This window comes from Rhinopithecus roxellana, chromosome 7 (genome assembly GCF_007565055.1).
Source record: "Rhinopithecus roxellana isolate Shanxi Qingling chromosome 7, ASM756505v1, whole genome shotgun sequence".
Lineage (NCBI taxonomy): Eukaryota > Metazoa > Chordata > Mammalia > Primates > Cercopithecidae > Rhinopithecus > Rhinopithecus roxellana.
In genome coordinates this window covers 13,708,382-13,735,985 of record NC_044555.1, presented here as the reverse complement: position 1 = coordinate 13,735,985, position 27,604 = coordinate 13,708,382, and the positions used below count along the sequence as shown (strand labels likewise).

The 27,604-nt window shown below is 36.6% G+C and overlaps 1 protein-coding gene across 3 annotated transcripts in view; it reads left to right on the top strand.

Annotated features, from left to right (window-relative positions):
* Positions 1–27,604, top strand: part of DCAF8L2 (DDB1 and CUL4 associated factor 8 like 2) — a 181,329-nt gene that overhangs the window by 29,445 nt on the left and 124,280 nt on the right. For all 3 annotated transcript variants that reach the window (XM_030934416.1, XM_030934415.1, XM_030934414.1), the window contains exon 2: positions 22,150–22,271. The gene's annotated coding sequence lies outside the window, so the exon portion shown is untranslated. The remainder of the gene's footprint in view (positions 1–22,149; positions 22,272–27,604) is intronic.

The window sequence follows — 27,604 nt, the reverse complement described above, 5'->3', positions numbered from 1 at the left end:
AAAGTGACCTGGAAATAGATTCACTGTTCAGCAAGTCTTTGCCATTTAAGAAGTCTGCATTATATGCTAACTCTTCAGTATAATTCTAATAAAAAGAAAACTTTGTTCATTACCAATTTTAAGCTTTTTCTAATTAACTCTGAACAGAATCAGTGAAACACAGATCAGAGAAGAATATTAAAATACTAAGTTCCTAATCACTTAAGTCGGCAATATTCAAAGATCTACAATGTCATTAAAACCTCTTAAAGTTTATGAACTCCAGAAATAAATAATAAAATAAATGGCACTAGAAACCTTTATTTTTCCTTCATATCTCACATGTGTGGCAGTGTTTTTTTTATATTTTTATTTTACAAATAGAGAGGATAATAAGACAGATAGATGGAAGATATATTAGATTTATGGAATAAAGAATAGCAATATAACTAAGACATTCAAATTTTTTTCAGCTAGAATATTTTGTAAAACTAAACAGAATATCTTGTCAGTACTCTTTTTTTCCCCCTCTTAGGGAGATAAATGGTTGAATTCTTGCTTTATATGATATTCTTCAAATAAAAAATACATATGAAATTTCTAGATTATTTTGTGACTAATGACACTGTTGCTGTTATTTCCAATATCATTGTATTATGGTATTCTCTCAGTTTTTTTAATGCTCTCCTCAGGTGTTGTGATACAGTGCTCTTTTTGGCCTTTCCAATAGTGAATAATCCACTCTTAGAAAGTACATTAAGTTTTTTGACTTCCAAAATATCGACCATCAGTCATAACGCTATTGTAATAAAAAATCAATTACCTAAAAATTGGAAATATAAGTCTCATACTCTCTATGAGAATTGGAATAATTAATTCTGATACCAAAAATGGTAGTAGCGGATTTTAAAAAATTATTACTCCAGTTATGGCTCGTTGATATTCAAAAAAGACCAATTCAATTGAAATTAATTTAAGCTGATAGGGGAATTTATTTATATATACAAAAGAATGTGGACCTGCATTCAGTCATAACCAAACATAAAGCTTAAACAATGTCATTTGTTCTTCTTTCTCCCTCCAACTCTTGCCACTGCTTATCTTATTACATTGATTCTCTCTTAAGGAGGAAGGAATTGCTGCCCTAGACCCATAGTCTACAGATTAACATCCCTATCAGAGAGAAGATCTTTGTCCATGATATCTCTGGGGGAAATTGTCCTAGGGAAAACTGATCGAACACAGGATCTTGCAGCAATCATTGGCTCAATTCTTTTTGCCCAGAAAGTAGAGGAAGAAAATATTGGGGGCAGGATTAATTGTATCAAAACCATATAAGATGGATTTTCCCAAGAGGGAAAATACATTCTCTTTGTGGAAAAAGTTATACATTGCATTTTGAATACACCATTCTATTTGTAAGCCATGGAACTACCCTACTGAGGTTTCAAGCTAGACTGATTAGATACATAGAAAGCAATAAATCTGGAGGGTTATTGGGTTAATATCACTCCCTCCTTTAATAGATTAGAAGAATGGTCCAAATAGTCTGAGTTAACTCATCAAAATAACAAGCTGCTACCAGTTATGGGGCTTCATGAACTCCTCATTTCTAAGAAGCCCATTTCCTTCACAAAGGAGTTCCTCTGTTACTTAGTTACATAGATTTGCCCTGACCTTCATTATAAATATATAGATATTTAGAGGTTTGGGAGGAAGGTTACTCCTATCTAGTACATTGTGTTGTGTGTGGAGCTATGCTCAGCTTTCACTGTGGGATAGGTAGAGCTGAGGGAAATGTATGTGCTCTATCACTTCTCTGCTTGTAAGTTTTCTCCCAATAGACCCTGTTTTAAATCTATACCACTTGGTGTTCTGCCTGACATGTCTTAAACATTATCCTTCATGGAGTCTTAAAAGCTATGAAGTGAATCATATGATTCAAGGATTTTTACATAGTAATCAACTTGGTTCCTTAATTTGCTTATTTAGGATCACAACATATTTAAGAAAATGAAAACATGTTGAAAAAGAATCTTCCATTATCTTACCTCTTTAATTACTATTATCCCTTTTGATAAGTTTCTATTTTTTATTACAAATGATCTACTGATATTCACATATTACCAAAATATCCAGTTGTCAGCTACCTAGTGATTAGTCAGTGCATTTGTTAACTGCTCACTTACTAGATATTTTTTATTTAGGGTATTTTTTAAAAATCACTGCCTTTTATGATTTAGACAATAAATAAAGTGATCGCCACCCTTTATGGGACAGAGGAACTAAATAATTATGTCTAGAGATGTTTATTGAAAGTATAATGTTACTTCAATAATGTGGAATATAAATGGGCACTATTTCAAAAATAAAACAATTTTTAGTGTGCAACTTCTGTTATTATGGTTCTAACATATGGAAGCATTCTATGTTATAACATCATATGGCTTTGAAACTTCATAGAGGATACTTAGGTATATTTTTCTATTCCATGACTGGTTGTAGAAAGTTATAAAGCTGCTAGAAAAACACAGGAGCTTAGAGAAAACTCAATAAAATATGCAAAATGAATTTCAAAATAAAATTACAGAATTAACTTCAAAATGACATACATATAGTAAACATTTGAACAATATACAGTAGGATGAAAAACATTCATTTCCCATTTGTTACAGTGGAATCATAATCTAGATTTTTAAGAGAATGCACAAGAAAGCAGGCAGTTAGAAATAATTAGACAACATAACACAGGAAGAAATGCTGCATGGGGGTAACACACAGGTAAAAAGACAGTCTATTACAGTGGAAAAGAAAAAAATGGGGATTGGACTCAGGTTACTAGCTTGGGATTATAAATAGATTACTTATCCTCTTCAAAACACAATTTTCTTCTTGGCAAAATGAAAGTGAGGAAACGTTCATAGACTTTTTAGGTGCATTAGACACAAGTAGCTATGGCATCTTTGTTCAGATTAGACATAGACTACTTCTCCAGGTATGCACATCCCCATTGTCATTCATCTTGGAGTGCAGATGGAGCCTGTGTACTAATTAGAAAAGATGTTCCTTACTCCAGGCAGATGTAGCTCTGCCCTGTGAAGCAAATGACATTTAGAAGAGCTTGAAATTTATTTCAACCCCCATTTGCCCTCTTGGCTGGTTGTGTATGTGAAGTGATCAACTTGTTCAGAACTCAGTCCTCCTATGTATTGTAAGTTCTGTTAATACTAGTGGAAAAGTGAGAGGCAAATTAATAGTGATTGGATTTTAAGCTTTATTGATCACAGACCAAAAGTAGTAAAGCTTTGGGGAAAGGCTTAGTGTTTTTTAAGAAATAACAAAGACTATGAAAAATGTATGGCCTTTATGTTTCAACTTTTTTATAATTAAGCCCATCTCTTCTGGATTGGGATATAGCTTCAGGATATTATCTCTATCTCTATCTATCTATCTATCTATCTATCTATCTATCTATCTATCTACCTACTTACCTACCTATCCATCTACCTATATTCCACAAAAATTTTATTTGGAAAACTATCTCTATGAGATATGAAACAATCTTAGGTAAGTGGTTTTGGTAGTAAGTCAAGAAAGTGTGACAATGCTTTGATGAATATAGCATAAGATTTCTTTATTCCAGGTTATCCTAGAGATTTTAATACTACAGCTACTGTAAATCCCCACACAGGGATAAGCCTTACAGCATTTCCCCAAAATAATTTACGAATATAAACCATTTATCTATAAGTGAGGCCTCATCCAGAAAAGCACACAAATAGAAGATCAAACAAATAATAGATAGATAGGGGAGAGAAAGAGAGAGAGAGAGAGAGAGAGAGAGAGAGAGAGATATTTGTTACAGGGATCTGGGTTTCCCAATTGTGAGAACTGGGTAAACAGTCTTTTAAAGGTTCTCCCTCCACATCTGATGCTGGAGCATAAGCAGACCTGACACTTGAGCACAAGTTGGCGCAGAAGTCAGGAAAACTAAAGGAAAATTCAAAGAAGCTAGTGTAATTCAGGTCTAGACGCTGCTTCATGCTAATGAGATCAGTCAGCAGATCACTATATGTTATCCACAAAATGGCAGCTGCTTCCTTTCTACCTGCCAATAAAAATGTTTGAGGAAACAATTCACTAGTAGCCTATTCAAATTCCTGAAAAACCAACTGTCTTAACTATGACTCAAAGTCCAGATGCAATAAAAGAAAGGATAACTTCTACTGCTTAAAATTTAAAAAACTGCATGATAAAAAAAGAAAAACACAGGTAAAGTAAAAAGAAGACTAAAATATCTGCAATACATGCTACAAATAAAAGATTACTATCTTAATAAATAATCTAAAAGATGAAGTTTAACAACCTAAATAAACTTATGGAAAAATTGGCAAAAAGACATGAACAATTTTGAATTTTAAAACAATTTTAAAGAGATACAAAAATTGTCATTAAACTTATTAAAAGATTCTAAATTTCACTTATAATGAGGAAAATGTAAATTCAAGCTTATTGACAAAATTTCTCATATTATACATTGACAAACATTTGAGAGCTCACTATCACCCTCTGTTGGCAAGAGAGTAATAGGTGATGTATGTCTTCAACTTCGGTAGATAATACCAAATTTTATTTCAAAGTACTTTAAACATATATTCTTACTAACATCTTTTTTTTTTTGAAATAAGGTCTTACTCTATCACCCAGGCTGGATTACATGGTGCAACATGTATGGATTACATGTATGAGAGTGTAGAGAACAGACACTCTCATATCTTGCTAATGTGATTACAGAATAGTACAATAGTATAATTATAGTTAAAAATTTGACAAAATTTAAAAAATGCTTTTGAACTTTGATTCAGTAGTACCACTTTCAAAAATATAGCCAGAGGATGCACTTCAAAAAATATAATATCAAAAGGACAGGTAACAAAAGAATAAATAGACAAACTTTGTGGAAATTAAAAAATTTAGTATATCAATAAACAACATCAACAGAGTAAAAAGGCACCCCAAACAATGGGAGAAAATATTTTCAAACCATATATCTGCTAAAGATAATGTGAAAAAAAATGTGCAAAGGGATGAACAAATATTTCTCCAAAGAAAATATACAAATGGCCGCAAGTATACAAAACAATGCTCAACATCACAAATCATTAGGAAAATGCAAATTAAAACTACAATGACATAATACTTCATGCTCATCAGGGTAGCTACTATAAAACAACAACAAGAAGAAATACCAAGTATTGGCAAGACTGTGGAGAAACTGTACCACTTGTACATTTTTGGTGATAATGTAAAATGGCATAATTGCTGTGGAAAACTGTGGTGTTCCTTCAAAAGTCAAAAATAAAATTGCTGTATGATCCAGCAATTCCATTTCTACATATATACCCCAAATAATTAAAAACAGGGCTTCAAAGAGCTATTTATGTACTCATTCTCATAGCAGCATTATTAACAACAGCTAAAATGTGGAAGCAAATAAAGTGTCCATGGATGAATGAATAGATAAGCAATATGTGATATATACATACAATAGTATATTCAGCCTTACAAAGGAAGGAAATTTTGTCATATGCTACAACATGGATGAACCTTGAAGACATAATAGTAAGTGGAGTAAACCAGTCACAAAAGTACTTATACTATACTATTCTACTTATATGAGATATTTAAATTAATCACAATCATAGAGACAGAAAGTAGAATGGTGGTTGCCAGAGGCTGGGGAGAGGGGAGAATGGGGAATATTTTTTAATGTGTAGAGAGTAGAATGCTATAGAGTTTCAGTTTTACAAGATGAAAAGAGTTGTGGAGATCAATGGTGATGATGGTTGCACAATGTTATTAATGTATTTAGTATTACTTAGCGCTACACTTAAATGGTTACGTTGTCTATACCAATAAATTGGAGAAGGAAAATAATTATTTGTTAAGATAGTAAATTGTATATTATGTGTATTTTAACATAACAAAAATAGGAAAAAATAATAAGCAAGCAAAATCCTGATAACCTAATAGAAAACAGGAAAAAAAAAATTGAATCAACACTTTAAACTCCTCCTGTCTGCCCACCACAGTAAAGGCAAAAAGTGGCCTATAGCCATATAAAATATGCTCAAATCATTAGTAATCAAAATACAGATTAAAATTGTAGTAAGATATCACTAAAATTTAAGAAACACAAACACACATCCCCACACCCACACACGATACCAGGTGTAGGCTGGGATGTGTGCAATAGGAGTTCTATTAAGATGTTGGGGGCAGGCACCGTGGCTGACATCTGTAATCCCAACACTTTGAGAGGCTGAGGCAGGAGGATAACTTCCATCCAGAAGTTCGAGGCAAGCCTGGGCAACATAGTGATATCCTGTTTCTACAACAAATAAACAAAATTAGCCAGATGTGGTGGCAGATGCCTGTAGTCCCAGCTACTCAGGAGGCTGAGGTGGGAGGATCGCTTGAGCCTGGGAGGTCAAGGCTGCAGTGAGCCGAGGTTGCACCATGTAATCCAGCCTGGGTGATAGAGTAAGACCTTATTTCAAAAAAAAAAAAAAAAAAAAGATGTTAGTAAGAATATATGTTTAAAGTACTTTGAAATAAAATTTGGTATTATCTACCGAAGTTGAAGACGTACATCACCTATTACTCAGAAATTCTACTTTTACATCTCTATTCAACAGACTGTAGGCACTTGTGCACCAAGCAGCATGTATAAGAACATCATTAGCATCATTACATGTAATATCTCAAATTGGCAATAATCTCAAACTAATTTAAAAGTAAAATTGATAAATAAATTGTAGAAAGTCAAGCAATGAAATGCTAGGAAACATTAACATAAGTGAATTAGTGCTACGTTCATATTTCCTACTAACATAATGCTGACTAGAACAACCTAGACACTTCTAGATTATTCCATTCAGGTAACATTAAAAAATCAGGTACACTTAAAAAAAATGTTTAATGATATGTACTGAGGAAGTAAAACCACAAAGAAATGAAGGAAATAACTACCATACAATTCAGGTTATCTTTGGAAAAGAGAAATAGTGATTTTGACAGGGTGTATGGGAGTTATTTAGGTTGAAGACTTTATTTCTTACGCTTGAGGGTCATCAGGCAGAAATTCACTGTGTGAGAAAGGGCTGTACTGTACATTTCTACTTTATGCATTTCCCCCATATATATTGTAGTCCACCACAAAATTTAATTAAAATGCAAAGTAATTGGTTAAAACATAATTCCGTAATACTTGGAATTGCTCTAATTACAAGGAAACACTTTTGCTTAAAAAAACGAAGTTATAAATGTATTTACTGGTGACAAGAGATAGACCTCAATGACTGGTGGCTGTAAACTGAGCTCACTGCTGGAAACTTTTTGATCATAATATAGTCTACATTTCACACCACTTACTTTTGGGCTACCGGAAAGGGCTGGCTTGGTCACAGTAAGAAGAGAGAGTTTAATAGAACTGAGGATAGATTTCTCTCATTGCCCTTCAGGAAAAGAAAAAAAAACCTGAAGAATCCTAGAATATATAGTTTATTGTAAAAGATTGCTTGTTGTTAGGAAACATGATCCACACTGGAGAGGAAGTATGAATGTAGAGAAGGTGGAAAAGGCTGTATTAATTTACTGTAAATCTAAAAAATCATACTGGAAATACTGCATAAATGTAAAAAAAACTGGAATGCTTTTAGCAAATATACCTGTTTTATTTTTAATACATATGTATTACAAATCAAAAACCTAAAAGAGAAGTTTTTGAGGGTTTTTCAATGGAAAACATTTATAACAACAAGGTTTTAAATATAAATGAAAAGGGTAAAAAATTTGGGAAAGTTTTGTGGTACAACTTTCTACTTACTGCCTATAAGAAAAAAATCAATACTGGCAAAGAAAACCAAATAAATTTATATTTAAAAGAAAAAAGATGGCATAGCAGCCCAAGTATGATTTATTTCATGATGAATTGGACACCATTTTTTAAAAAGAGCAAGATACACCTCACACAACTTCCAAGAAAATAGCAATGCAGATTTAAACACGTATGAATGGAAAGAATTAGATTTCCTTTCACACCAATTTTGTTTGAGGTCTGCCAATTAGATAAAGGTCCAAGTACTAAAGCTACAACATTGAAATTGCTTCCTAAAATGAAGGAAGAAAATACTTTCACAAACTTCTTAATGTTCCTCAAGTACCTCCTACTAGGTATTTTCTATGTGCATTTACTTATCTCATTCAATATGCATGATCAATCAGTGGAATTTGAATTATTTTCCAAGATTTACAGGTAAAGATACTGAAACTCAGAGTACATGTATTTTCTCTAGTTACATACTAAGGAATTAGAATTGTCAGAGTTTAGACATAGTTCTTCTGACCCTAAGACCAATTATTTTTGTGCCTACCTGCAACTTTCAGATACCATACTAATACCAGGGATTATCAGTCACAGTAGAGTCAGGAAAAGAGAACTCATGTGTCAAGTACTTCAACAAAGGGAGTTTCATAGGGGAAGGTAGTACCAAATTGTTAGAAGACCTCACAGAATAACAGGGTGAGGGGAGATAGCCCAGAGGTTATCAAATGCAAGAAGCTGCTTCCATTACTAGGGTTGGAGAGACAATAGAAGGAACATTCCATGCTCGTGGATAGGAAGGATGAATGTTTTAAAATGGCCATACCTCCCAAAGCAATTTACCGAGTAAATGCTATTGCTATCACTACCAAGAACATTCTTCGCAGAATTAGAAAAAAAAAAAAAAAAACGACTCTAAAACTCATATGGAATCAAAAAAGAGCCTTAATAGCAGTCCTAAGAAAAATGAAGAAAACCAGAGGCATCACCTTACCCAACTTCAAACTATACTAGAAGTCTACAATAACCAAAACAGCATGTTTGGTTACAATAACCAAAACTGCCTGGTACAAAAACAGACACATAGACCAGTAGAATTGAATAGAGAACCCAGAAATAAATCTGGACACCTACAACCATCTGATCTTTGACAGACTTGACAAAAATAAGCAATGGGGAAAGAGCTCCCTACTCAATAAATGGTGCTGGGATAACTGACTAGCCATATGCAGAAAATTGAAATTGATTCCTTCCTTGCACCACATACAAAAATCAACTCAAGATGGATTAAAGGCTTAAATGTAAAAGCTAAAACTAAAAAACCCTGGAAAATAACCTAGGAAATACCATTCTGGATATAGGCCCTGGCAAAGATTTCTGATAAAGATGCCAAAAGCAATTGTGACAAAAAGAAAAATTGGCAAATGGAATCTAATTAAACTAAAGGGCTTCTGCACAGTAAAAGAAACTGTTGACAGAGCAGACAACCTACAGAATGAGAGAAAAAATTTGCAAGCTATGCATCAAACAAAGGTCTCATATCCAGAATCTATAAATAATTTAAACAAACTAATGAGCAAAAAACAGAAAACCCCATTAAAGAGTGGGCAAATGACATGAACAGATACTTTTCAAAAGAAGGCATTCAGGTGGCCAACAAGCATATGAAAAAGTGCTCAACATCATTACTCACTAGAGAAATGCAAATCAAAACCACAATGAGATACCATCTCACACCAGTCAGAATGGCAATTATTAAAAAGTCAAAAAATAGCAGATGCTGGTGAGGTTGTAGAGAAAATGGAATGCTTATTCCATTATTCCCACCACTGCTGGCAGGAATGTAAATAAATTCAGCCACTGTGGAAAGCAGTTTGGGAATTTATCAAAGAACTTAAAACAGAACTACCATTTGACCCAGCTATCTGATTATTGAGTACGTACCCAAAGGAATATAAATTGTTCTATCATAAAGACCCATGCACATGTTAGTTCAGTGCAGCACTGTTTACAACAACAAAGACACAGAATCAACCTAAATGCCCATTAACAGTAGACTGGATAAAGAAAATGTGGTACATATACACCATGGAATACTATGCAGCCATAAAAAGAATGAGCTCATGTTTTTTTGCAGCAACATGGGTGCAGGGAGGCTATTATCCTAAGTAAACTAACCCAGGAAGAGAAAACCAAATACCACATGTTCTTACAAGTAGGAGCCAAGCACTGAGTACATATGAACACAAAAAAGGAACAACAGACATCTGAGCCTATTTGTGAGTGGAGGGTTGAGAGGAGGGTGAGGACCAAAAACTGCCTATCCGGTACTATGCTTATTACCAGGGTGGCAAAACAATCTGTATGCCAAACCCCTGTGATACACAATTTACCTACATAACAATCGTGTGCATGTACCCCTGAATCTAAAATAAAAGTTAAAAAAAAAAAAAAAAAAACCAATAACTCGAAAAATAAATAAATAAATAAATAAAAGAGAAGGAGCTGATGTTACCAGAGCCCAAGATCTGAGTTCCCTTCTCAGGAGCTGAAAACTTAAAAGAAGGGCTTTTTGAGGGAGCAGCAGGAGTGGCTACCAAGGCGAATTTGGAGACATGAAGTGCTCATCTGACAGGAGCTAGAATCATAGAAGGAGCTGCAAGATGGGAGCTGGGACCTCAGAGGCAGGTGCTGCCTTGTGGGCTCTGCAACCACAGAATTGCTATAGACACTGATAGAGATACCTCCAGAAGCTGAGACAAAGGCTTACCCTGGCTTCTCACCTCCAGTCTCCAGCCAGTGCCTCGCTGTTAGGTGAGCCCAAAAGAAGCGATCTGACAGGGATCTGGGAATGTAGTTTGCAGGAGCCATCCTTCTGTGATCTGTAGTTTAGGGCATAGCACATGAAAGGAAGGGGAGGTGGATCTCAGAGTAAAGAGGAAAATGATCAAACCACAAAGCTGGTTTTCTAGGTCACATCAAATTATCCCAGCCCCAAAAGATGATGATGAGTACAAATTACCTAAAGTATCTAAACAGACTCCTGTTAGAATAATTAATTTGATATGTCATATTTTTATTTGTTTCTCATGAAAATAAGTCATCATGTAACTTGAATAAATACACACTTGTTTCATTTATCAAGAAGTCTAAATAAGTAACACTGCACACAAAGGATGAGAAAGCAAGCTGAAATGTAGGAGGCAAAGAAAGATTCTTGCTATCATATAGGATTGATTTAAAGGCAAAAAGTAGATAAATGTGAATAAGAGTCTAAAAATAAGTCTATATCTTAGTCTTGGCCATTAAAGCTTATAAGAGACATAAATTTGAATGATAATTCCAACTGTTAGTTTTGCTAATGTCTGAATAGAGCTTTCAGAAATCAATTCTTTTGTTATATAAAGTAGCAGCTTATAATTAGGGAAGGGGGAATTCACATTTGAAACAAAAGAATTGATTTCTAATTCTAGGTGGTGGAAAAAAATAGATAGCACCAAGAAATGTAAGACCAAAAAAAAAAAAAAAAAAAAAAAAAAAGCTGTGAAAGATAAATGCAAAAGAAAAAAAGAAATGGGAAAAATGCAGACTGGTATTTCATTAGAATACATAAGTAGTACGAAGCTTGTGTTTTCTGTCTTATTATTTTTCTATAATTATCCAAGCCTATAAAATCTAGAAAGAGGAATATTAGGCACATCCGGCAAGCATTTAATATATTATGTTCATTAAAAGTACCTAGCCAGTGCTATCCAATAGAATTTTCTGGCATAGTGAAATAGTTCTTTTTTTTCTTTTAAAAACAGCTTTACTGAAGTATAATTGATATGCAAATGACTGCACATGTATAATGTGCAAAATTTGATGAGTTTGGACATATGCAGACACCCATGATCCCATCACCACAGTCAAGGTAATAGACATATTCAACACCTCCCAAAGTTTTGTTGCATCCCTTTGTGTGTATTTGATTGGTTGATTATTTTTTTTGTTGTGTGTGTGTGTGTGTGTGTGTGTATGCGTGTGTGTGTTAAGAATACATAACACAGGCCGGGCACGGTGTCTCATGCCTGTAATCCCAGTACTTTGGAAGGCCGAGCCAGGCAGATCACGAGGTCAAGAGATTGGTGAAACCCTGTCTCTACCAAAAATACAAAAATTAGGGGGCGTGGTGGCATGTGCCTGTAATCCCAGCTACTCGGGAGGCTGAGGCAGGAGAATCACCTGAACCAGGGAATCGGAGGTTTCAGTGAGCTGAGATCGTGCCACTGCACTCTAGTCTGGCGACAGAGTGAGACTCCATCTAAAAAAAATAAAAAATAAAAAATAAAACAAAAACAAAAACAAAAAAACCAACAACGAGTACGTAACATGAGATCTACTCTCTTAAGTTTTAGTACAAAATACCATGTTGTTAACTATAGGCACTATGTTGTACAGCAGATCTCCAGAACTTATTCATCTAGCATAACGTACTTTATACCCATTGAACAACTCTGAATTTCCTCCACTTTCCAACTCTGCCAATCACTATTGTATACTTTTCCTTCCATGAATTTGACTATTATAGATACCTCATATTAGTGAAATCATGCAGTATTTGTCCTATGGCTGGCTTATTTCACTTAGCATATTGTCCTTTAGGTTCCTGCATGATCTAGCAAATGAAAGGATTTTCCTTTTTTAAAAGCTGAATAATATTCCACTAGATATGTAAGCCACATTTTCTTTTTTTTTTTTTTTTTTTTTTTATTATACTTTAAGTTCTAGGGTACATGTGCATAACGTGCAGGTTTGTTACATATGTATACTTATGCCATGTTGGTGTGCTGCACCCATCAACTCGTCAGCACCCATCAATTCATCATTTATATCATGTATAACTCCCCAATGCAATCCCTCCCTCCTCCCCCCTCCCCCCTCCCCATGATAGACCCCAGTGTGTGATGTTCCCCTTCCCGAGTCCAAGTGATCTCATTGTTCAGTTCCCACCTATGAGTGAGAACATGCGGTGTTTGGTTTTCTCTTCTTGTGATAGTTTGCTAAGAATGATGGTTTCCAGCTGCATCCATGTCCCTACAAAGGACGCAAACTCATCCTTTTTTATGGCTGCATAGTATTCCATGGTGTATATGTGCCACATTTTCTTAATCCAGTCTGTCACAGATGGACATTTGGGTTGATTCCAAGTCTTTGCTATTGTGAATAGTGCCGCAATAAACATACGTGTACATGTGTCTTTGTAGTAGACTAATTTATAATCCTTTGGGTATATACCCAGTAGTGGGATGGCTGGGTCATATGGTACATCTAGTTCTAGATCCTTGAGGAATTGCCATACTCTTTTCCATAATGGTTGAACTAGTTTACAATCCCACCAACAGTGTAAAAGTGTTCCTATTTCTCCACATCCTCTCCAACACCTGTTGTTTCCTGACTTCTTAATGATTGCCATTCTAACTGGTGTGAGATGGTATCTCATTGTGGTTTTGATTTGCATTTCTCTGATGGCCAGTGATGATGAGCATTTTTTCATGTGTCTGTTGGCTGTATGAATATCTTCTTTTGAGAAATGTCTGTTCATATCCTTTCCCCACTTTTTGATGGGGTTGTTTGTTTTTTTCTCGTATATTTGTTTGAGTTCTTTGTAGATTCTGGATATTAGCCCTTTGTCAGATGAGTAGGTTGCAAAAATTTTCTCCCATTCTGTAGGTTGCCTGTTCACTCTGATGGTAGTTTCTTTTGCTGTGCAAAAGCTCTTTAGTTTAATTAGATCCCATTTGTCAATTATGGCTTTTGCTGCCGTTGCTTTTGGTGTTTTAGACATGAAGTCCTTGCCCATGCCTATGTCCTGAATGGTACTACCTAGATTTTCTTCTAGGGTTTTTATGGTATTAGGTCTAACATTTAAGTCTCTAATCCATCTTGAATTAATCTTCGTATAAGGGGTAAGGAAAGGATCCAGTTTCAGCTTTCTACTTATGGCTAGCCAATTTTCCCAGCACCATTTATTAAATAGGGAATCCTTTCCCCATTTCTTGTTTCTCTCAGGTTTGTCAAAGATCAGATGGCTGTAGATGTGCGGTATTATTTCTGAGGACTCTGTTCTGTTCCATTGGTCTATATCTCTGTTTTGGAACCAGTACCATGCTGTTTTGGTTACTGTAGCCTTGTAGTATAGTTTGAAGTCAGGTAGCGTGACGCCTCCAGCTTTGTCCTTTTGACTTAGGATTGTCTTGGCAATGCGGGCTCTTTTTTGGTTCCATATGAACTTTAAAGCAGTTTTTTCCAATTCTGTGAAGAAAGTCATTGGTAGCTTGATGGGGATGGCATTGAATCTATAAATAACCTTGGGGAGTATGGCCATTTTCACGATATTGATTCTTCCTATCCATGAGCATGGTATGTTCTTCCATTTGTTTGTGTCCTCTTTTATTTCACTGAGCAGTGGTTTGTAGTTCTCCTTGAAGAGGTCCTTTACATCCCTTGTAAGCTGGATTCCTAGGTATTTTATTCTCTTTGAAGCAATTGTGAATGGAAGTTCATTCCTGATTTGGCTCTCTGCTTGTCTGTTGCTGGTGTATAAGAATGCTTGTGATTTTTGCACATTAATTTTGTATCCTGAGACTTTGCTGAAGTTGCTTATCAGCTTAAGGAGATTTTGGGCTGAGACCATGGGGTTTTCTAAATATACAATCATGTCATCTGCAAACAGGGACAATTTGACTTCTTCTTTTCCTAACTGGATACCCTTGATTTCTTTCTCTTGCCTGATTGCCCTAGCCAGAACTTCCAACACTATGTTGAATAGGAGTGGTGAGAGAGGGCATCCCTGTCTTGTGCCTGTTTTCAAAGGGAATTTTTCCAGTTTTTGCCCATTCAGTATGATATTAGCTGTGGGTTTGTCATAAATAGCTCTTATTATTTTGAGGTACGTTCCATCAATACCGAATTTATTGAGCGTTTTTAGCATGAAGGGCTGTTGAATTTTGTCAAAAGCCTTTTCTGCATCTATTGAGACAATCATGTGGTTCTTGTCTTTGTTTCTGTTTATATGCTGGATTACGTTTATTGATTTGCGAATGTTGAACCAGCCTTGCATCCCAGGGATGAAGCCCACTTGATCATGGTGGATAAGCTTTTTGATGTGCTGCTGAATTCGGTTTGCCAGTATTTTATTGAGGATTTTTGCATCAATGTTCATCTGGGATATTGGTCTAAAATTCTCTTTTTTTGTTGTGTCTCTGCCAGGCTTTGGTATCAGGATGATGTTGGCCTCATAAAATGAGTTAGGGAGGATTCCCTCTTTTTCTATTGATTGGAATAGTTTCAGAAGGAATAGTACCAGCTCCTCCTTGTACCTCTGGTAGAATTCAGCTGTGAATCCATCTGGTCCTGGACTTTTTTTGGTGGGTAGGCTATTAATTGTTGCCTCAATTTCAGAGCCTGCTATTGGTCTATTCAGGGATTCAACTTCTTCCTGGTTTAGCCTTGGGAGAGTGTAAGTGTCCAGGAAATTATCCATTTCTTCTAGATTTTCTAGTTGATTTGCGTAGAGGCGTTTATAGTATTCTCTGATGGTAGTTTGTATTTCTGTGGGGTCAGTGGTGATATCCCCTTTATCATTTTTTATTGCATCTATTTGATTCCTCTCTCTTTTTTTCTTTATTAGCCTTGCTAGCGGTCTGTCAATTTTGTTGATCTTTTCAAAAAACCAACTCCTGGATTCATTGATTTTTTGGAGGGTTTTTTGTGTCTCTATCTCCTTCAGTTCTGCTCTGATCTTAGTTATTTCTTGCCTTCTGCTAGCTTTTGAATGTGATTGCTCTTGCCTCTCTAGTTCTTTTAATTGTGATGTTAGAGTGTCAATTTTAGATCTTTCCTGCTTTCTCTTGTGGGCATTTAGTGCTATAAATTTCCCTCTACACACTGCTTTAAATGTGTCCCAGAGATTCTGGTATGTTGTATCTTTGTTCTCATTGGTTTCAAAGAACATCTTTATTTCCGCTTTCATTTCGTTATGTACCCAGTAGTCATTCAGGAGCAGGTTGTTCAGTTTCCATGTAGTTGAGCGGTTTTGATTGAGTTTCTTAGTCCTGAGTTCTAGTTTGATTGCACTGTGGTCTGAGAGACAGTTTGTTATAATTTCTGTTCTTTTACATTTGCTGAGGAGTACTTTACTTCCAATTATGTGGTCAATTTTGGAATAAGTGCGATGTGGTGCTGAGAAGAATGTATATTCTGTTGATTTGGGGTGGAGAGTTCTATAGATGTCTATTAGGTCCGCTTGGTGCAGAGATGAGTTCAATTCCTGGATATCCTTGTTAACTTTCTGTCTCGTTGATCTGTCTAATGTTGACAGCGGAGTGTTGAAGTCCCCCATTATTATTGTATGGGAGTCTAAGTCTCTTTGTAAGTCTCTAAGGACTTGCTTTATGAATCTGGGTGCTCCTGTATTGGGTGCATATATATTTAGGAGAGTTAGCTCTTCCTGTTGAATTGATCCCTTTACCATTATGTAATGGCCTTCTTTGTCTCTTTTGATCTTTGATGGTTTAAAGTCTGTTTTATCAGAGACTAGGATTGCAACCCCTGCTTTTTTTTGTTCTCCATTTGCTTGGTAGATCTTCCTCCATCCCTTTATTTTGAGCCTATGTATGTCTCTGCATGTGAGATGGGTCTCCTGAATACAGCAGACTGATGGGTCTTGACTCTTTATCCAGTTTGCCAGTCTGTGTCTTTTAATTGGAGCATTTAGTCCATTAACATTTAAGGTTAATATTGTTATGTGTGAACTTGATCCTGCCATTATGATATTAACTGGTTATTTTGCTCGTTAGTTGATGCAGTTTCTTCCTAGCCTCGATGGTCTTTACATTTTGCCAAGTTTTTGCGATGGCTGGTACCGGTTGTTCCTTTCCATGTTTAGGGCTTCCTTCAGGGTCTCTTGTAAGGCAGGCCTGGTGGTGACAAAATCTCTAAGCATTTGCTTATCTGTAAAGGATTTTATTTCTCCTTCACTTATGAAACTTAGTTTGGCTGGATATGAAATTCTGGGTTTAAAATTCTTTTCTTTAAGAACGTTGAATATTGGCCCCCACTCTCTTCTGGCTTGTAGAGTTTCTGCCGAGAGATCTGCTGTTAGTCTGATGGGCTTCCCTTTGTGGGTGACCCGACCTTTCTCTCTGGCTGCCCTTAAGATTTTTTCCTTCATTTCAACTTTGGTGAATCTGGCAATGATGTGTCTTGGAGTTGCTCTTCTGGAGGAGTATCTTTGTGGCGTTCTCTGTATTTCCTGAATTTGAATGTTGGCCTGCCCTACTAGGTTGGGGAAGTTCTCCTGGATGATATCCTGAAGAGTGTTTTCCAACTTGGTTCCATTTTCCCCCTCACTTTCAGGCACCCCAATCAGACGTAGATTTGGTCTTTTTACGTAATCCCATACTTCTTGCAGGCTTTGCTCATTTCTTTTTCTTCTTTTTTCTTTTGGTTTCTCTTCTCGCTTCATTTCATTCATTTGATCTTCAATCGCTGATACTCTTTCTTCCAGTTGATCGAGTCGGTTACTGAAGCTTGTGCATTTGTCACGTATTTCTCGTGTCATGGTTTTCATCTCTGTCATTTCGTTTATGATCTTCTCTGCATTAATTAGTCTAGCTGTCAATTCTTCCACTCTTTTTTCAAGATTTTTAGTTTCTTTGCGCTGGGTACGTAATTCCTCCTTTAGCTCTGATAAGTTTGATGGACTGAAGCCTTCTTCTCTCCTCTCGTCCAAGTCATTCTCTGACCAGCTTTGATCCGTTGCTGGTGATGGGCTACGCTCCTTTGCAGGGGGAGATGCGCTCTTATTTTTTGAATTTCCAGCTTTTCTGCCCTGCTTCTTCCCCATCTTTGTGGTTTTATCTGTCTCTGGTCTTTGATGGTGGTGACGAACTGATGGGGTTTTGGTATAGGTGTCCTTCCTGTTTGATAGTTTTCCTTCTGACAGTCAGAAGGACTCTCTGTTGGTCTGTTGGAGATTGCTTGAGGTCCACTCCAGACCCTGTTTGCCTGGGTATCAGCAGCAGAGGTTGCCGAAGATAGAATATTGCTGAACAGCGAGTGTACCTGTCTGATTCTTCCTTTGGAAGTGTCCTCTCAGGGGTGTACTCCACCCTGTGAGGTGTGGGGTGTCAGACTGCCCCTAGTGGGGGATTTCTCCCAGCTAGGCTACTCAGGGGTCAGGGACACACCTGAGCAGGCAGTCTGTCCGTTCTCAGATCTCAACCTCCGCGTTGGGAGATCCGCGGCTCTCCCCAAAGCTGTCAGACAGAGTCGTTCGCGTCTGCACCGGCTCCCGCTACTTCCCCTGTTGGTCTTCAGCTGTGCGCTGTCCCCAGAGGTGGAGACTACAGAGACAGGCAGGCTTCCTTGAGCTGCTGTGAGCTCCACCCAGTTCGAGCTTCCCAGCGGCTTTGTTTACCTACTTAAGCCTCAGCAATGGCGGGCGCCCCTCCCCCAGCCTCGCTGCTGCCTTGCGGATAGATCGCGGCAGACTGCTGTGTTAGCAGTGAGGGAGGCTTCGTGGGCGTGGGACCCTCCCGGCCAGGTGTGGGATATATTCTCCTGGAATGCCTGTATGCTTACAGCGCAGTATTGGGGTGGGAGTTACCCGATTTTCCAGGTGTTGTGTGTCTCAGTTCCCCTGGCTAGGAAAACGGATCCCCTTCCCCCTTGCGCTTCCAGGTGAGGCGATGCCTCGCCCTGCTTCAGCTCTCGCTGGTTAGGCTGCAGCAGCTGACCAGCACCGATTGTCCGGCACTCCCTAGTGAGATGACCCCAGTACCTCAGTTGAAAATGCAGAAATCACCGGTCTTCTGTGTCGCTCGCGCTCGTAAGCCACATTTTCTTTATCCATTCATGAGTTGATGCCTACTTGAGTTTTCTCCATATATGGGCTATTTGAAACAATGCTGCAATGAACATGGGAATGCAGGTATCTCTTAGAGATACTAATTTTATTTCCTTTGTGTATATACACATAAGTGGGATTGCTGGATCATGTGATAGTTCTATTTTTTAATTTTGAGGAACCTCCATACTTTTTTCCATTATGACTGTACCAATATACACTCCCACCCACAGTGTATAATGGTTCTGTTTTCTCCTTACCCTTGCCAACACTTGTTGGCTGTTGTCTTTTTGATAGTAGCTATCCTATCATGTGTGAAGTGATAGATCTCATTGTAGCTTTGATTTGCATTTCCCTAATGATTAATGATGTTGATTACCTTCTCATATGCCTGTTGGCCATCTGTATATCTTTTTTGGAGAAATATATTTTCAAGACTTTAGCCCATTTTTAAACTGGGTTGTTTGTTGTTGTTGCAGTTGAATTGTATGAGTTTCTTATGTATTTTGGATATTAATCCCTTGTCAGATATACAGTTGACAAAATTTTTCCCATTCTGTAGACTTTTCATTCTGCTGATCATTTCTGTGCAGAAGCTTTTTAGATTAATGTAGGCCCACTTGTCTATTTTTCCATTTGTTGCCTGTGCTTTGAGTGTCATAGCCAATAATTTATTGCCATGACAAATGTACAGCAGCTCTTCTCCTGTTTTCTTCTAGGAGTTTTGCATTTTCAGCTCTTACATTTCAGTATTTCTTTTTAAGCTGATTTTAGTGTATGCTTTAAAGTAGAGGTTAAATTTCTTTTTCTTTCTTTCTTTCTTTCTTTCTTTCTTTCTTTCTTTCTTTCTTTCTTTCTCTCTCTCTCTTTCTTTCTCTTTCTTTCTTTCCTTCTTCCTTTCTTTCCCTCTTTCTTTTTCTTTTGCTCTGTCTCTTTTTCCCTCCCTCCCTTCCTCCCTCCCTCCCTCCCTCCCTCCCTCCCTCCCTTCCTTCCTTCCTTCCTTTTCTCTCTCTCTCTCTTTCTTTTCTTTTTCACGTCAATATCCAGTTTCCACAACACCATTTGATGAAAAGACTATACTTTCCCCATTGTGCATTATTGGCACCCTTGTCAAAGATCACTTGACCATATGCATTGGATTATTTCTGGGCTTTTTATTCTGTTCCATTGGTCTGTATGTCTGTTTTATGACAGTACAAAACTGTTTTGATTACTGTAGCTTTATAATATATTTTGAAATCAGGAAGTATTATGCTTCCTACTTTATTCCTTCTCAAGATTATTTTAGTTATTCTGTGTCTTTTATCACTCCATATGAATTTTAGGATTGTTTTTCCTATGTCTGTAAAAAATGCCATTGGAATTTTGACAGGGATAGCACTGACTCTGTAGGCCACTGGGTAGTATGAACATTTTAACATCAATTATTCCAATCCATTAAAATGGGATATATTCCCATTTACTTGTTTCCTGTAATTTTTTTTTTATCAATCTTTTGTAGTTTTCAGTGCATGAGTCTTTCATCTCCTTGGTTAAGTTTACTCCTAAGTATTTTATTTTCTTTTATGCTCTTGTAAAAGGGAATGTTTTCTTAATATCCTTTTTGGACAGTTCATTGTCAGTGTGTAAAAAGCTGATTTTTCTCTGTTGATTTTGTAGTCTGCAAATTTACTGAATTTAAAAACTAGTTCTAATATTTTTCTGTGGAGTCTAGGGTTTTCTATATATAGGATCATAACATCTGAAAACAGAAATAATTTTACTTATTTCTTTATTATTAGGGTTATTGGTAAATTTCTATATACATACAACCTGCCATGACTTAATTATGAAGACATAAAAACCTTTACAGAATAATAATGAGTAAGGAGGTTGAATCGATAATTCAAGCCTCTGAACAAAGAAAAGCCCCTGACCAGATGGCTTTACTAGTGAATTATACCAGACATTTAAAGAAGAATTAATGCCAGTTCTTGTCAAACACTTCAAAAATGCTGAAGAGAGGGGGAGACTGCCAAACTCATTTTATGATACCATCATTACATAATTCCAAAGCCAGACAAAGATACTACAAGAAGAGAAAATTACAGGCTAATATCCCTGATGAATATATATTCAAAAATCCTCAAAAAATACTAGCAAACAAAATTTAATAGTACATTAAAAATATTATGCACCATGATCAAGTGGGATTTATTCATCATAGTCCATTCAAATTGCTATAACAAAATACCATAGGTTGAGTGGCTTATAAAAAATGGAAATTAATTTCTTACAGTTCTGGAGGCTAGGAAATCCAAGCTCAAGGCACCAGCAGATTCTATGTCTGGTGAGGCCCCATTTCCCAATTTAGAGATGGTCATCTTATTGCTGCCTCACCACTTGGCAGAAGGAGCAAGAGAGGTCTCTGGTGTCTCTTTTATAAGGGCACTAATCACACTCATGAGAGCTCCACTCTCATAACCTAATCACATCCCAAACACCCTCTTTCAAATACCATGACATTGTGGATTAGGTTTCAACATATGAAATTTGGGGCATGGAGGACACAAACATTAGTCTATTGCATTATCCTTGGGGTTACAAGGATGGTTACAAGGATGGTTCAATATATGCAGATCAATGAATGTGATACCCAATATTAACAAAAGTAATACTAAAAATCACATGATCTTTTTACTAGAAGTAGAAAAAGCATTCGAAATAATTGAACATTATTTCATGATAAAACTAATCAACAAACTAGATATAGAATTATGTACTTCAACATAATAAAGGCCATAGATGACAAGCTGAAATCTAACATTACACTTAATGGTGAAAAGTTGTAAGCTTTTCCTGTAAAATCAGGAAGAAGACAAGGATGCCAACTTTCACCATTTCTATTCAACATAGTACTGGAAGTTCCAACCAGAGCAATTTAGGCAAGGTAAAGAAATAAAATGAATTAAAATGTTATTTTTCTCTGTCTGTTCCATCTAATGCATAGTCATTAGCCACATGTGGCTATAAAGCAAGTGAAATATGGCTATTTTGACTGAGGAACTAAATTTTTATTTTTATTTGGTTTCACTTAATTTTCATTTAAATTTAAATAGCCAAATGTGGCCAGTGGACACATTTTTAGGCAACACAGACTATGTGTATTATTCAACCTTGGAAGAAAGATATCTTCTTCCCACAATGAATAACTTAAAGTAGGACAATTGTGTAGCACTGAGAATGTGACTCCTTCCTACTAATCAGAATAGCTGAATTATCCCTACAGTTATAGCCAAATTTCCCAAATATTCATGTACCCTTTAAATTCACAGTAAACTATTTCTTCATTTTTAATATAAGCAATTATTGGTATATACTTCCCTCTCAGAACTACCTTTTCTGTGTCCCACAGGTTTTGGTCTACTGAGCCTGAGGCCGCTGGTGTCAGCCTGGTGGTAGTGCAGCTCATCTGATGCCTGGGGCTGCAGGATCCTAGCTAGTTCCTGTGACAGACCTTGGGAAACTCAATCTCAGGTAAAGCCTGGAGTCTGGGGTCATAGGGGCCTACCCAGTACTCGGTTTTAATGGGGCACGCGCAGTGCTAGACCTCACAGAAAAGTGCTCACTTCCCTCTTCTTCCTTCAAGCAGAAAGTTTCTCCCTCCATGTTGTGCTGCCTGGGGTTGGGGGAAGGGTGGAGTGGGTAATGTCAGATTGCCCTCCCTACTCTTCTTAATTGTGTCTTTTAAAAATGTATGTGCTATACCGAGGTGCTGTAATCTCTTCCTTGGTTTCCCAAGCTCTTGTAAAGGTATTTTTATGCATAAATAATTGTTCAAATGGAAGATTTTTTGCAGGAACAAGTGCAGGAAAGTCCTATTCTGCCATTTTTACTGATATCCCTCCCAATATGGTCCATTTAAAACAGAAATCACGTCATGTCTCTCTGCTCAAAACTCTCCAGCATTTTATTCAGAGCAGGTCAAGGTTTACCATGGCCTGCAAGACCCTACTTGGTTTGCATCCCCTAATTCTCTGATTTCATCTTTTGTCTACTCCTTGTTCACTCTGTCCCAAGCACATTGGCTGTTGCTCACAAACATGAGGCATTTTAGGGTCTTTGCACTTATGTCTTGCCTGAGGGTCTTTGCACTAGCTATTTCCTCTGCCTAGAACATCCTTACACAAGAGTATTGTGTACTTCCCTGATGTCTTTCTCCTATCCTTTGTGTCTTTGCTCAAGTCCCACCTCCCCAAAGATGCCTACTCCTGACCACTGTATTTAATACTGTACCTTGTTCCCAGCACACCCAGCTCTCCTAATTTCCCTAACTCTGCTCTATTTGGTTTCTTTTTTACTACAGCAATCATCAGTTGTAACATGCTAGATCATTTATTTATTTACTATATGTATTTTTCAGTGTCTACCTTCTCTCAGTAGAATGTCAGCTCCAGGAAGGCAGTTTTTTTCACTGATATATCCCAAACACCTTGGAGGGGTCCTAACATACAATAAACACTTTATAAAAGTATATTGAAAACATTAGCCAATGTTTGTTAATGAAGTCCATATATCTATGATGTAAAAGTGTATATGTATACATATGCGTATATATGTATAGAATGGTTTTAATGACTTAAAATCTGTGAGTAAACATACGTGATTGCTAGTGTAACATGAAAATTGCAAAGTCAGAATTTTCTAAATGAAAAACCATAAACTTCTTTAGTAAATGTTAATTTGTTTCAAAGTATTTTAATAGTGATATAAAATCCTAGATGTGTTCAATTGGGCTGAGATAATGATATTAGAGAAAAATTATAATTTTCTTGATGCTCAAGCCCTTCCATCTTTAATTTTAATACTTACGGCACTTCATTAAAATGCAGGCTGTATTTAATTTTCCAGGAAATTTTACAGTGTAAAAGAAGAATGTATATTCAAAGCAATTTCCAGTCAAACTAGTTGAAACTTTTAGAATCTAAGCCAATAGAGCCTGTGTCTTTTCTAGATGTGAGACTGTTCTTGGCATGTTTGCAGAGGTCAGTGTAGCTTCTGAGCTACCTTTAACCCTTGCTCAGTGTGCCTGTTTCCTAAGCCCTTTATCACACACTGTACCCTTTCCAAATTGCCGATATCAATTTCAAAGCCCCAAGACAGACATAATATTCTCATAATATCTGACCACTGCTAACAGCTGTGGGAAGAAAACTTGCTGTTTTTAGAGCCTCTGCTTCAGTGTACGTATCCCATTTTCATCTCTCGTTTCTTAAAAGAATTATATTGCTGACAAATTTAACTTTGAGCCCATAATAAACCTTGGAAATTTTTTCTGGCAACTGCTTCAAAGCTGGTTATTTCTGATTGTGTAGTCATGGAAATCATGTTTTATCCTTAAAATGATCCTACACTTATCAATGTTAAAATTAGCATATTTTTCTCCCTTTCTGCTGGTGAAGGTCAATTTTCCCTCTTGTTTTATTGGAGAGGCTGTTTGACAACCTTGTCAAAGCTAGTATTTCCATCAAAATTTGATGAATCGACTATATCCCATCTCTATAGCCACATAAATATAAACTCTTTGAGGACAAGTTTATATCCCATTCAGTTTTGTATTTTCTACAGAATTTAGCACATAATATGTGTTCCATTCCACATATTATATGCTAGCACTAACATAGTCTGGTCCTTCATTATCTCTTAACTGGATTAGAGTTAAAATGTCCTAACTTGTCTCTCCACCTCTGGTTTCTTCAAAAGTTACTTGGGCTACAGACATAGTAAATTACTTGTAAGTAGTCTGGATATAACCTGTTCTGTCTACCCATACACATGCTACTCCCTCTCCCTGAAATGTCTTTCACCTTCATCTGCCTGGCTCAATCCTAAATATCCTTCCAGATTCAGTTCATATGTTACCTCCTTTGCAAAGGCATTTCTGATGCCTCAGAGTAGCCTTGTGGTTATGGGCTCAGACTCTGAAACCAGGTTGTTGGAGCTGACTTATTTTGCCTCTTACTAGTTGCATATCCTCAGGAAAGTTACTTAACCTCTCTGTGCCTTGGTTTCCTTAACTGTAAAGAAAATAGCAACATGTTCATAGGATTGTTGTGATAATCAAATAAATTGGTAGACACTGAGCATGCTTAATCCAAAAATCTGAAACCTGAAATGCTTCAAAATCTGAAACTTTTTGAGTGCTAACAAGACATCACAAGTGGAAAATTCTACACCTGACCTCAGGTGATGGGTCACAGTGAAAATGCAGTGAAAACTTTGTTTCATGCAAGAAATTATTTCAAAATATTGCATAAATTTGCCTTCAGGCTACATGTATAAGGTGTATACTAAACATAAATTAATTTTATGTTTAGAATAGGGTGCCATCCCCAAGATATCTCATTATGTATACCTAAATATTCCAAAATCCAAATAAAATCTGAAATTTGAAACATTTCTGGTCTCAAGCATTTCACATAAGGGATATACAAACTATGTATATATATATGCACACACACACACACACACACATATATACACCCACACACACACATCTATCTATCTATCTATCTATCTATCTATCTATCTATCTATCTACCTACCTACCTACCTACCTACCTAGAGAGCGCTTAGAATAGTACCTGTTTCATAGTAAGCATGCAGGAAATGTTAGCTCTTATGAGTAGTGTAATAGATATACTGACATTATTATTTTTATTATAACTCTAGTCCCTTAAGCAGAGTTATTACATAATTTTTATCATTGCTGTTTAACATTGATTTTTAATTATTTTTACCTTGTGACCATACCGTGAGTTGACTGAGTACAGATACTTTTACTTAGTCAACTGTTGGACCTAGTACAGTGTTTAATATTCAATAGGGCAAAATAAATATTATTTGGAGTGACTGACTAAATAAGCCGAAATATCTTCTCAATGAAACTATCAACATTTATAATGAGTAGTTCCTAATACCCTCCCAAGGAATTTCATGATGATTTTAAAGTATCATACCTAAATAGCTGTGTTGATAGTAATCATCCATCAGTCCCAGGACCAGTAGCATTCACTGTACTCAATTTAATATTTTCCTCAAAACCAACCTTACTAAATAAAATGCTGTTAAGATTTGAGGAGGCCCAGACACAAAAGAATCAAGTAATTCTTTTCATTGTCATAAAAGTATTCAAGAATATAACAAACAGCTTTCTTCTGGCCAATTCAACATTTGCTCCCACTAGCCATTCTACTTCCAGGTTTAACACAAGAAAAAGAAAATGCTTCAATTATCAGTAATTCAAATTGAAAGTGATACTTTTTGAAGTATATTTTAATATTCTTGGACAATAGTCAACACCTAATGTATGAAAGCAATTTCCTTTTTCTTTTCTTTATTTTTGTTGTTGTTGTTGTGTGTGTATGTGAGATGGAGTTTTTCTCTTGTTGCCCAGGCTGGAGTGCAATGGCGTGATCTTTGCTCACTGCAACCTCCGCCTCCCAGGTTCAGGAGATTCTCCTGCCTCAGCCTCCCAAGTAGCTGGGATCACAGGTTCCCGCCACCACGACTGGCTAATTTTTGTATTTTTAGTAGAGACAGGGTTTAACCATGTTGGTCAGGCTGGTCTTGAACTCCTGACCTCAGGTGATCCACTCGCCCACCTCAGCCTCCCAAAGTGCTGGGATTACAGGCGTGAGCCACCGCGCCCAGCCAGCAATTTCTATTAATGCCAATAAAAGCTCATAGTGTTTGATATATTTTATTTTCTTAATGAGCTATGTTGCATGAAAACCCTAGTGCTGAAATAAATTCCTTTAGGCACCTGGGCCTTACATGGTCCAATCTTCATGTTTAGAATCAACATATTCCTCTGAGTTCTAAAGCATTTATTTTATAACAATTTATTATTAAACCCATTTCATTATAACCTAAAGTCTACTACAATTGCATTTTAAATCAATCACTAACATTTAACTATCTATCAGTACATTACTTCAAATTGATCCAAAGATATAAAGAATTAAAAACTGTGTTTATTCATTCATTTATGTAACTCCCTAGAAAATCAGACATGTTTCGTGCTAAACCTGAACAAGGAAGTGTGTATCCTCACGATGTAATGGCTGTTGCATTGGTTCTAATATTAAGGAAAAGGGACTGAAAACTAGATATAAAGAGCCAGGTATATCAGGTGTTCTGAATGCATCTCAAACCTGAATCCATTTCTATTTAATTCTGGAAAATTAAATATGGAAGAATTTTATTGGAAGAATATTACTAGTAGCTCAAAGAGTTGAGGGGAGAACCAGAGAATCAGGCCCAGGAAATAAGAAGGAACTAAAGAGTTGAGTAATGTTGCAGAAAAAAAAATCTTATTTACAAATTTATCTGCTGCCACTGTCCACAATCTCCTCCATGACACACAGGCACCATAGCTAGATGCAGAAAAGCAAATCATAAAATCATTTTCCTTTAGGTCACTAGGCTAAAATAGAGAATCCTTGATGATAATATCTGAGTGTTGATTTCCATGCTCCGGCCACCAGGAGACGAGAAGAGGACAGATTTTGAATAGTGCCGCAATGAACATACGTGTGCATGTGTCTTTATAGCAGCATGATTTATAATCCTTTGGGTATATACCCAGTAATGGGATGGCTGGGTCATATGGTACTTCTAGTTCTAGATCCTTGAGGAATCGCCATACTGTTTTCCATAATGGTTGAACTAGTTTACAGTCCCACCAACAGTGTAAAAGTGTCCCTATTTCTCCACCCAAATGTCCATCAGTGACAGACTGGATTAAGAAAATGTGGCACATATACACCATGGAATACTATGCAGCCATAAAAAGGGATGAGTTTGTG